Raw genomic sequence first — 11422 nt, 5'->3', positions numbered from 1 at the left:
TTCAAGAAAACAGCTAGGAAGAGAAGCAGATCGGTGTCGTTGTGAATATCAAAAGACACTTGATGACTGTTGAACAGGTTGAAGCAATCGAATCCCGATTTGTCAAAACAAGTAAAGAAAGAGTCGGTGTCTGCTCTTACGGTCATGCCGACTGTTGTGACTGTGGATTTAATATTGGCAACGGCTCTGTAGAACTGTTCGAAATTACCGTTGTTGACCAGTCTGGTAAAACGTCTCTTCCATTCTTCTGTACAACGGCGATGATACCGTTCCAAGACATCTGACGGACGGATAAAAAGACTGTCGATTTTGGTAATGTGTTCGTAAAATTTATTATTATTGAACAACAAAATATTTTCGTTGATGTTGATTTGATCCATCTTGGAATTGACTGTGCGGTAGTCGGTCACGACCGAGTCTCGAATCTCGGTGACTACTCCAAGGCAATTCAATTCTTTCGCTGTTATTTCCAAGAACCGTATTAAACTTTCGAGACAGGACCGACCGATTCTTTTTGTCTCCTTTGTTGATTTGATTCACTGTTTTTTTTTTTGGGAACGCTAACATGTAATTTTCGTAGACTTCGCTAGACATTTCTGGCCCAGACATACTCCATATAAAATTATTGTTCATCACAGTACTGAATCGAACATCGAGAAAAGGTAATTGTGTCTTATCTTCAGAGTTATTAGGCAGGTTGTTCGAAATGTCAATCCCGCCGTTGATATACACGCTTTTTCCGTTGTTTTTTTTATTTTTTATTACTCTATTCCTAATATCGTCAGCAGTAGGTTCTCCAGTAATGTTAAATTGCAGATTTCTGAATTTTGTGTATACTTCCGCTTCCAAGAAAGATCAACACATGCGTCAAGCAGTCAAGTGCTCAGATGTGCAATTCGCCTTCCTGTTTCAATTTATCATCTCAAATCAAATCTTAACTCTATTCTGAATCCATGAGTTCAGTTGACCGTCAAAACAAAGTCACACATTCACTAGCAGGGGTCAGGTGCTCGGATGTGCAATTGTTACACCTCACAGCCGCTCGGATGTGCAATTGTTACACCTCACAGCCACACTCTCAGCCACATTTATTACATCTTAACTCTAGAGGTAGGAAAGAGTATTACATCTTAACTCTATTTTGGGATCCAACATTGATCTCGACATCAATTGTGCAGTTATCGACATGTAGCAGCAGTCAGTTGCTCGGATGGGCACGACATCTTTTTGCAAACGAACAGATGAGACAAAGTCACACATTCACTAGCAGCAGTCAGGTACTCTGATGTGCAATTCGTCTTGTTACACCCATAACATCTGAACTCTAGCAATTCGTCTTGTTAGTTGTTGACATGTCACGACATCGTCTTCTTACACCTCACAGTCTACTACATCTCCACATCTACTACATCTTAACTCTAAGTAAATGTGTGACTTTGTTTCAACAGTCAACTGAAATTCTACTATATGTACATAACCCGAGATTCATGTACATAAACCGAAATGAATCTTATCTTCTCACTTGGTTGCATTGCTTACACCTCTCAGCCACATCAACTACAGAGGTAGGTAAGCTATGCGCACGAGAGTTCAGAGTGGCGGAGGTAGGTAAGAGTTCAACACTTGCTACACCTCACAGCCTACTGCTTAACTCTATTCTGAATCTTATCTTCTCAATTAGTTGTACAGGTAGGTAAGCTATGCTCACGAGAGTATGTACATAACCCGAAATGAATCTTATCTTCTCACTTGGTTGCATTGCTTACACCTCTCAAGACGCTAAAATTAATGAAATAAGTTTATTTAGTCAAGAGTTAGCCGATTCTACAAAGAAGCACATGGATGAATTACAAAATCAACAAACTAAACACGAAGAAGAAAAATCTGAATTAAGGAAAGAAATTGAAAAGTCATCTGCCAAAGTACAACAAATAATGACGATATACAAAGATGTAGATAAGAAATTCTTAGAAGTTAAGGCAAATATACGAAAGATAATCCAAGAGAAAGACCGACTGAACGCAGAATTATCTGAAAATAAAAACAAGATCGATCTTACGCAAAATGAATACGAACAACTCCAACAACGTAATAACGAATTAGATACAGAGAATGATCAATTCAAACAAGAGTTGACTCAAAATAAAACATCTTATCTTCAAATACTCATAGGCAAGAGTTCAAATGAATTTATATTAGTACCCCCTGAAAAGCACACGAATGGTTGACTTTGTCTTATATATCGACCGATTCTGAGTAGCATGAAAAAAACAAAATTGAATTTATAATAGTAACTCCTGAAAAAGTAGAATTGAATGTATAATAGTACCCCTTAGAGTGTAAATGAAATACACTGTAGACAACTTTCATTGGTGAATGCGTGACTTTGTCTGCAATGTAGACCGATTCTGAGACATTGGTGAATGCGTGACTTTGTCTGCAATGTAGACCAATTCTGAGACGTTGGTGAATGCGTGACTTTGTCTTCAATATAGACCAATTCTGAGACGTTGGTGAATGCGCAATGTAGACCGCTTCTGCGACATTGGTGAATGTGTGACTTTGTCTGCAATATTTGTGATGGTTGACATTAAGAATAGTTATCGATTGGACGAACGTTTGCAGGCGCTGGGCGGCGGAGTCTATAAACTATCCACGACGATCTTCACAAATTCTACACTACACGTTTTCATCCGACAAAAAGGCTTGACAAATCAAGGAATCAATATTACAACAAAGTTATTACAATAATTAGACATTGCATAAAACAAAAAATCCAGATTAACTAAGTTTGCTGCTTGACTTCAATGCAATAGTTTATAAGTTTGCTTTGAAACGAGTTGTTTCATCGTATAGTTTTAAGTTTGCTTTGAAACGAGTTGTTTCATTGTATAGTTTTAAGTTGCTTTGAAACGAGTTGTTTCATTGCATAGTTTTTAAGTTTGCTTTGAAACCGTTGTTTCTCCTGGCTATAGATTTTTAAGTTAGTTATAAGGTTTGGAAACGAGTTGTTTCTAAATTGCAGCTAGTTATCATTTTTATCATTTATCATTTGCTTACAAATGTAGACCAACTCTGAGACGTTGGTGAATGCGTGACTTTGTCTGCAATGTAGACCAATACTGAGACGTTGGTGAATGCGTGACTTCGTCTGTAAATGTGAATGCGTGACTTCGTCTGTAATGTAGACCGATTCTGAGACGTTGGTGAATGCGTGACTTCGTGATTATCTCCTTGGAGGATTCGTTCTCTATGATCATATTCTGAATTTGTTGGTTTAACAGTTCAATATCTTCTTTTTGCTTTTGGATAACGTCCTGATGCTTTTATATAAGGTCCTGATTCAATGTTTCGGTCTTTTTCATCTCTTCATTAAAGACCTTCAATTCTGTTATCAATTGTGTTGATCTTTCTCTCTCTACGATCAGATCGTTAATTTCTTGGGTCAGCCGTGCAATCTCTGGTGTTTGGGTTTCGGTATTTTGGTTAGACTCTTCGATATTTTTCCTGTTTTCATTAATTTGGTCTTTTTAACCGGTTGATTTCTGAATCTTTGTCAATCACGGTTTTCGCAATCTTATTCAATTCTTCGTTAGAGCTTGATAACGTCAGGTTAGTTACTTGCAATGCATTTGCACGTGCGGTTTCAGCTGCTAGTATTTCCTGGGAGGATTTGTTCTCTGTGGTCATATCCTCAATTTGTTTGTTCAACCGTATAATTTCGTCTTCTTGTTTTTTCAGTAATATCGATAAGTCATTACTCTTTTCACTCAGTTGGGTTTCGAGAGCAGTTTTCTCTTGCTGGAGGCGAGTGACATCTTGCTGGAGTCTATCTCTCATTGGTGTCTCTTGTAGGAGTAGAGTTTTATTTTGAGTCAACTCTTGTTTGAATTGATCATTCTCTGTATCTAATTCGTTATTACGTTGTTGGAGTTGTTCGTATTCATTTTGCATAAGATCGATCTTGTTTTTATTTTCAGATAATTCTGCGTTCAGTCGGTCTTTCTCTTGGATTATCTTTCGTATATTTGCCTTAACTTCTAAGAATTTCTTATCTACATCTTTGTATATCGTCATTATTTGTTGTACTTTGACAGATGACTTTTCAATTTCTTTCCTTAATTCAGATTTTTCTTCTTCGTGTTTAGTTTGTTGATTTTGTAATTCATCCATGTGTTTCTTTGTAGAATCGGCTAACTCTTGACTAAATAAACTTATTTCATTAATTTTAGCGTCTTGAGAGGTGTAAGCAATGCAACCAAGTGAGAAGATAAGATTCATTTCGGGTTATGTACATACTCTCGTGAGCATAGCTTACCTACCTGTACAACTAATTGAGAAGATAAGATTCAGAATAGAGTTAAGCAGTAGGCTGTGAGGTGTAGCAAGTGTTGAACTCTTACCTACCTCCGCCACTCTGAACTCTCGTGCGCATAGCTTACCTACCTCTGTAGTAGATGTGGCTGAGAGGTGTAAGCAATGCAACCAAGTGAGAAGATAAGATTCATTTCGGGTTATGTACATGAATCTCGGGTTATGTACATATAGTAGAATTTCAGTTGACTGTTGAAACAAAGTCACACATTTACTTAGAGTTAAGATGTAGTAGATGTGGAGATGTAGTAGACTGTGAGGTGTAAGAAGACGATGTCGTGACATGTCGACAACTAACAAGACGAATTGCTAGAGTTCAGATGTTATGGGTGTAACAAGACGAATTGCACATCAGAGTACCTGACTGCTGCTAGTGAATGTGTGACTTTGTCTCATCTGTTCGTTTGCAAAAAGATGTCGTGCCCATCCGAGCTGCTACATGTCGATAACTGCACAATTGATGTCGAGATCAATGTTGGATCCCAAAATAGAGTTAAGATGTAACACTCTTTCCTACCTCTAGAGTTAAGATGTAATAAATGTGGCTGAGAGTGTAGCTGTGAGGTGTAACAATTGCACATCCGAGCGGCTGTGAGGTGTAACAATTGCACATCCGAGCACCTGACCCCTGCTAGTGAATGTGTGACTTTGTTTTGACGGTCAACTGAACTCATGGATTCAGAATAGAGTTAAGATTTGATTTGAGATGCTAAATTGTAACAGGAAGGCGAATTGCACATCTGAGCACTTGACTGCTTGACGCATGTGTTGATCTTTCTTGGAAGCGGAAGTATACACAATATTCAGAAATCTGCAATTTGACATTACTGGAGAACCTACTGCTGACGATATTAGGAATAGAGTAATACAAATAAAAAAAACAACGGAAAAAGCGTGTATATCAACGGCGGGATTGACATTTCGAACAACCTGCCTAATAACTCTGAAGATAAGACACAATTGCCTTTTCTCGATGTTCGATTCAGTACTGTGATGAACAATAATTTTATATGGAGTATGTCTGGGCCAGAAATGTCTAGCGAAGTCTACGAAAATTACATGTTAGCGTTCCCAAAAAAAACAGTGAATCAAATCAACAAAGGAGACAAAAAGAATCGGTCGGTCCTGTCTCGAAAGTTTAATACGGTTCGTGGAAATAACAGCGAAATAATTGAATTGCCTTGGAGTAGTCACCGAGATTCGAGATTCGGTCGTGACCGACTACCGCACAGTCAATTCCAAGATGGATCAAATCAACATCAACGAAAATATTTTGTTGTTTAATAATAATAAATTTTACGAACACATTACCAAAATCGACAGTCTTTTTATCCGTCCTTCAGATGTCTTGGAACGGTATCATCGCCGTTGTACAGAAGAATGGAAGAGATGTTTTACCAGACTGGTCAACAACGGTAATTTCGAACAGTTCTACAGAGCCGTTGCCAATATTAAATCCACAGCCACAACAGTCGGCATGACCGTAAGAACAGACACCGACTCTTTCTTTACTTGTTTTGACAAATCGGGATTCGATTGCTTCAACCTGTTCAACAGTCATCAAATGTCTTTTGAAATTCACAACGACACCGATCTGCTTCTCTTCCTAGCTGTTTTCTTGAAACGAAATCGTCAGATGTTGGACCCCACTCGAGCTAGCGTTCACCTCGTGCTATCTCTTACTTGATCTCAAAATATCAAGATCCCAAAATAGAGTTAAGATGTAATACTCTTTCCTACCTCTAGAGTTAAGATGTAATAGATGTGGCTGAGTAAACGACAACGACAAGTGAATTTATATATTGAGGAGATTATGTGACACTGCACACTGAGATTATGATCTCCTATTCATAATCTGTTGGTGTTGGATACGTCACGTTAGCTTTGTCATGTGAGTCGACGTTCCTGACCAATTCTGAGACGTTGGTGAATGCGTGACTTTGTCTGCAATGTAGACCAATTCTGAGACGTTGGTGAATGCGTGACTTCGTCTGTAAATGTGAATGCGTGACTTCGTCTGTAATGTAGACCGAACTTAATTTGAGTCGAACTTAATTTGGACTCACGCCTAGACTCTATTTTTATTGGTGGTTCACAATGCGGTGTCCAAGTTAATATTTTTGATGATCTTAAATAGCGTTACGCCGAAGACCGTATTTTTATCAACTGTAATTTAGTTGAAAAAGGGGTCTAACTTAGATCGATCCGAATTTATTTTGGATAGAATTTGAGGTGACTCGATAGATACGCCTTGTACGGATACCGTCATGTGCAGCTACATCTTTAATCTGGTAATATTTCGTAAAGAATCCTACCATTCTCCTCCTCTTTTTGTTTTTAAAGTCGACTTTGTAAATCCAAAACACGCACATTTACACACCTGTTCTGCACACAAGACGGAATAAAAAGTAATGTGACCAGCCGGTATTGTTGAAGACCTACAAATAAATTAGGAAAAAGCAAGAGAGCCAAACACCCGAAGAATCACTCTAACACCCGAGGAATCACTCTGCCGTCTGCGACGAATTCTAAATATTTATCTGGTCAAAGTTAATCGACGATGGCAGCTTTGACAATTAGACGAGCCAACAAAAAAGGGCGCCGTCGGAAGACCGAGGGTAAGACAGATGCCACCGGGAAGAAGAGGCGACGCACTAAGCGCCTCGACTTATGCAAGATTTAGAGATACATGTCTTGTGTAGAGTTGCATTGACGATTGTCTGGAATCTGTTGACGACAAGGAAGACTTAACTTACAATTGCATGCGCGCAGAGAGACCCATGCAAATGTCACACACAACTAGAGAGTTGCTGCGAACAGATTCAGATAGAACAGAATATAGTTAAGATACGATTCTGAACTCAACTTTTATCTTTCTCTTTCTACTGCTGTCTGTGATGAGTTCTTCGAATTTCTTCATGAGTGCCAAGCACCTACAAGAAGTTAGTGACATTTATGCTGTGGAAATAACGACAACCCTCTCGTTAACGTTTTTAGTATCGATCACGAAGCAACTATTGTCCCGCGGTTTGTGTACATATAACGCAGAGCGGGTCTTGACAGGGTATTCGTTGTTATTTCCAGGAACCGTATTAAACTTTCGAGACAGGACCGACCGATTCTTTTTGTCTCCTTTGTTGATTTGATTCACTGTTTTTTTTGGGAACGCTAACATGTAATTTTCGTAGACTTCGCTAGACATTTCTGGCCCAGACATACTCCATATAAAATTATTGTTCTCGCCAAGAGAAATGTGAAAATGTTTAAGGTGCCTAGCGGTTCCAGTGTTACACACTCTGTCTTCCTGATTGAATCGGAACGAAATGAACAAGAGGAAGATGCACTATTGTCGATAAAACCAGATTCAATATTTTTCAAAAGATTCTACTTCGAATTTAAAGAAATGTTAGACCAACTGACTAGAAACAAAGTGTACAACATAGTCGGTTACCTGCAACGTGAATTGGCCGTGTCGGGTTTCGAGCACAGCGAAAGGTACATGTTTAACATCGATCACGATTTTCTGCTTGGTGTAGGACTCTCTTTCGATCATTTCTACAATGTCTGGAATAGGCAATTTGTCCCCAACGACGACACGAAACTGCAGCAGTTTTACTTTGGAATCTTCTACATGGATGGGACGCATCTGATACACATCAAACAGACCGACTACTTCTTCAAGATCTTCAACATATGTAGCAGTCACCGCTCAAATTCAGTGTTCCTTCCCCTCAGTGACAAGAAAATGGGGTGCTGCAAAGAGAGACTAAGATTCTCAGTGTTTTCATGTAATGTCCATCGTCATTGTGTCTGCCAGTCTGTCATGTCGCGTCTTCATCGTTAACTTTCCTTGTATTCGTTTACCTTTGACTGTCCGTCCACGTTCTCTTGTTGTCCACCGTTACACATTGTTCCACACATACACCAACACTTAAATGTTAACCTACACAAACAACATTCACACAAACGCATACACAAACAAACACCTATCCTATGTGTTGTCCTTGTCGTGATGAGCTGTGTAAGTTTTGTCTAATAAAGCAACCCTGGCGGATATGATTTTCTCTATCCGTGAACCGATTAGCACTTAGAACACTCGCTACCACCAACACATACAGCGAAGGTTCTACAAAAACAAGAGAGACAGGAGATGTATTCTGGCATCAAATAAAGTAAATTTGCATAAAAATATATATACAAAACACATATTAAATAATGTAAATGCGTACATAAAATTACCTAAATTTGTATAAAACTATATACAAAAATACACAAACATAATTTAAATTTGTATGAAAAGAAATACAAAAAATACACATAAAATTAGGAAAATTTGTTTTGAAATACATATACAAAATACACATCAAATAATGTTAATTTGAATGAAAATATATCAACAAATACACTTAAAATAACGTAAATTTGTATAAAATATATATATGCAAGATACACACTAAATAATGTAAATGTGTATAAAAAAATATATACAAAAAACAAATAGAATAATGTAAAATCGTATTGCATTTTGGCAAATAACAACGCTGAACGAATCTGGTATTATTTTTTAAATGATCCAAAAAATCATTCAGATTTTTTTAGTTTCTAGTGATGAGATATCCTGGCGTGTGTGCAATTCTTTTAATAAGCATTATTTTTTTGTTATCTGTAATTCTTTTAATCTTGGTATTGCACCGGGAGGTTGAATTTGCTGCTTGCGGGAAATTACGCAACGTCGCCGCCGTATCAGAAGACGACGGGTGGTTGGGGTAATTCTGGAAAAAAAAAGACTGGTAGGTACAGGGACAGTGAGTTTTAGACTATGTTGTCTTCCGTATAAATCACAATTAATTTGAACGAACTAGTTATGGTTATATCAACTGCAGTCGAAATGACATTGTCAACACCGTACTTAATTTTTAAGTATCTGTCACCGTTATCATCAACGATATTTGCTTCTACATTTATGAATCTCCAAGAACTGATATCGATTCCGAAAACTTTAGAACGTGAAATGTTAAAAGTAATGAATACACGATGCAAATACACACATTGCAAATACACACAGTACTGCAAATACACACAGTGCAAATACACACAGTGCAAATACACACAGTGCAAATACACACAGTGCAAATACACACAGTGTAAATACAAAGTGCAAATACACACAGTGCAAATACACACAGTGTAAATACAAACAGTGCAAATACACACAGTGCAAATACACACAGTGCAAATGTGAGAGCGACCGATAGTTTAGACTGCCCTACGCCAATTGAATCTGTCACGTCCGGCAAATACAAAGTGTTGAATAGACTCTTCGAATTTGTAGAGCAATGTTAAGAGCGAAGAGTCAAACATGTTTCGTCTTTCCGTTATCGTTGAGCTGTATGGCCTGTAGGGAACCTGTTACGAAATTTTCGTTGTGTTCGTGTCCGTCATCCAGATGTGATTGGGATCGACGAAACCAAGTGTTTGTATGTATACGACACGCAGTTGTTTCAATTTTTAAAGCAGCTGTGAATTGTAAAACTTGTGGTCAATTACACTGTTTCACTATCCGTCAGAGAAATGAGTATTACGTTTTAATTAACCGTTTAAAAAGTTAATTAATTCGTCGTCTTCACTTCACTGGCCGATAGTCGTCAGTGTTGTTGACTCTTTGGCGAAAGAGATTCGTAAACATTGTATTATGTAACGAATGTCTATATCTCACATGTATCTCTTATGTGTGTTAAATAAAAATTATAAATGTGTACCCAAGTGTATTCAAATCCTTGTGACCCAAAAGTATTCACACATGCTAGAAACACTCAGTCTACTGCTGACATAAAGTCTCGCATTCACACAACTAGCAACATCTGCAACGCATTTGATCCAACTCTGAGACAAAGTAAGATTTGTATTCAGAATCACGCAGGTCACACAATAGTATTCAGAATCCGTCTACAGCTGACACAAAGTCTCGCATTCACCACCAACTCTTGAGGGTTTAAGTCATGCAACAACACGTATAGTATTCAGAATACGTTTACCACTGACACACAGTCTCATATTCACACAACATCTGCAGCATTCTCTGAGACAAAGTGACAAGTCAGAAAAGTCTGAGGATTCCTCATAACGAAGATGAAAATAAGAAAATAATAGTTTTGGTCAAAAACATCGAAGAGTGTATGAAGGCATGGAAGGCATCGATCGGCGATGATAACTCTGATAAAAAAAACGATGACAGAACTATATTTCAACGAGGCCGTAGACGCGGTTCAGAATATTTATTTCTCTTTTTCTAGCAACGTTTCCTTTTACAAATCAACGGTGAGGAGTCTCAAAAATTTGAAGGAGTGTGTAAACACTTGTAGGATCATGTTAAAAGTCAACGCAGCAGAGCGGATACTTGCGAGCATACTCTTTTCAAATTACAGCAGCGAGAAGAACGTCTCTCTTAGTAAAGAGACGTCGACCTATTTTCGGCGATACTTCACCTTTTCTAAAATTCAAAGAACGTAAAAACGGAGCTAGCCAGGCATGCTTTGCATTTTACTTGTTGAATTTTTCAATGGCGTTGTACGACATCATCATGATGTTGAAAGAAGGTCAAACCCATCACACACTCTTAACGTCTATAATAGACCGATTAATCGCACCTTTCGGTTACGATTATCAAACCCCACTCAGGAAGTGAGGTTTAACAAGACGAATTGCACATACTTGACTGCTGCTAGTGAATGTGCGACTTTGTCTCAATTGTCAACAGAACTCTTGTCCGCTACCACATAAGAGTTGTACTCTTATTGCTGCTACACCTGGAGTGTTGTCAGAATAGAGTTAAGATGTAATAAATGTGGCTGTGAGGTAAGATGTAATAGATGCAGGGCCGGATTTACTTGCTTGTGGGCCCTAGGCCAAATCTCATCAGGGGGCCCCCCCCTCGCCAATATATTTATATATATATATATATATATATATATATATATATATATATATATATATATATATATATATATATATATATATATATATATATATATATATATATATATATATA

This window comes from Eriocheir sinensis, unplaced genomic scaffold, assembly GCF_024679095.1.
Source record: "Eriocheir sinensis breed Jianghai 21 unplaced genomic scaffold, ASM2467909v1 Scaffold120, whole genome shotgun sequence".
Taxonomy (NCBI): Eukaryota; Metazoa; Arthropoda; class Malacostraca; order Decapoda; family Varunidae; genus Eriocheir; species Eriocheir sinensis.
Note: the sequence above shows the minus strand (reverse complement) of the source record.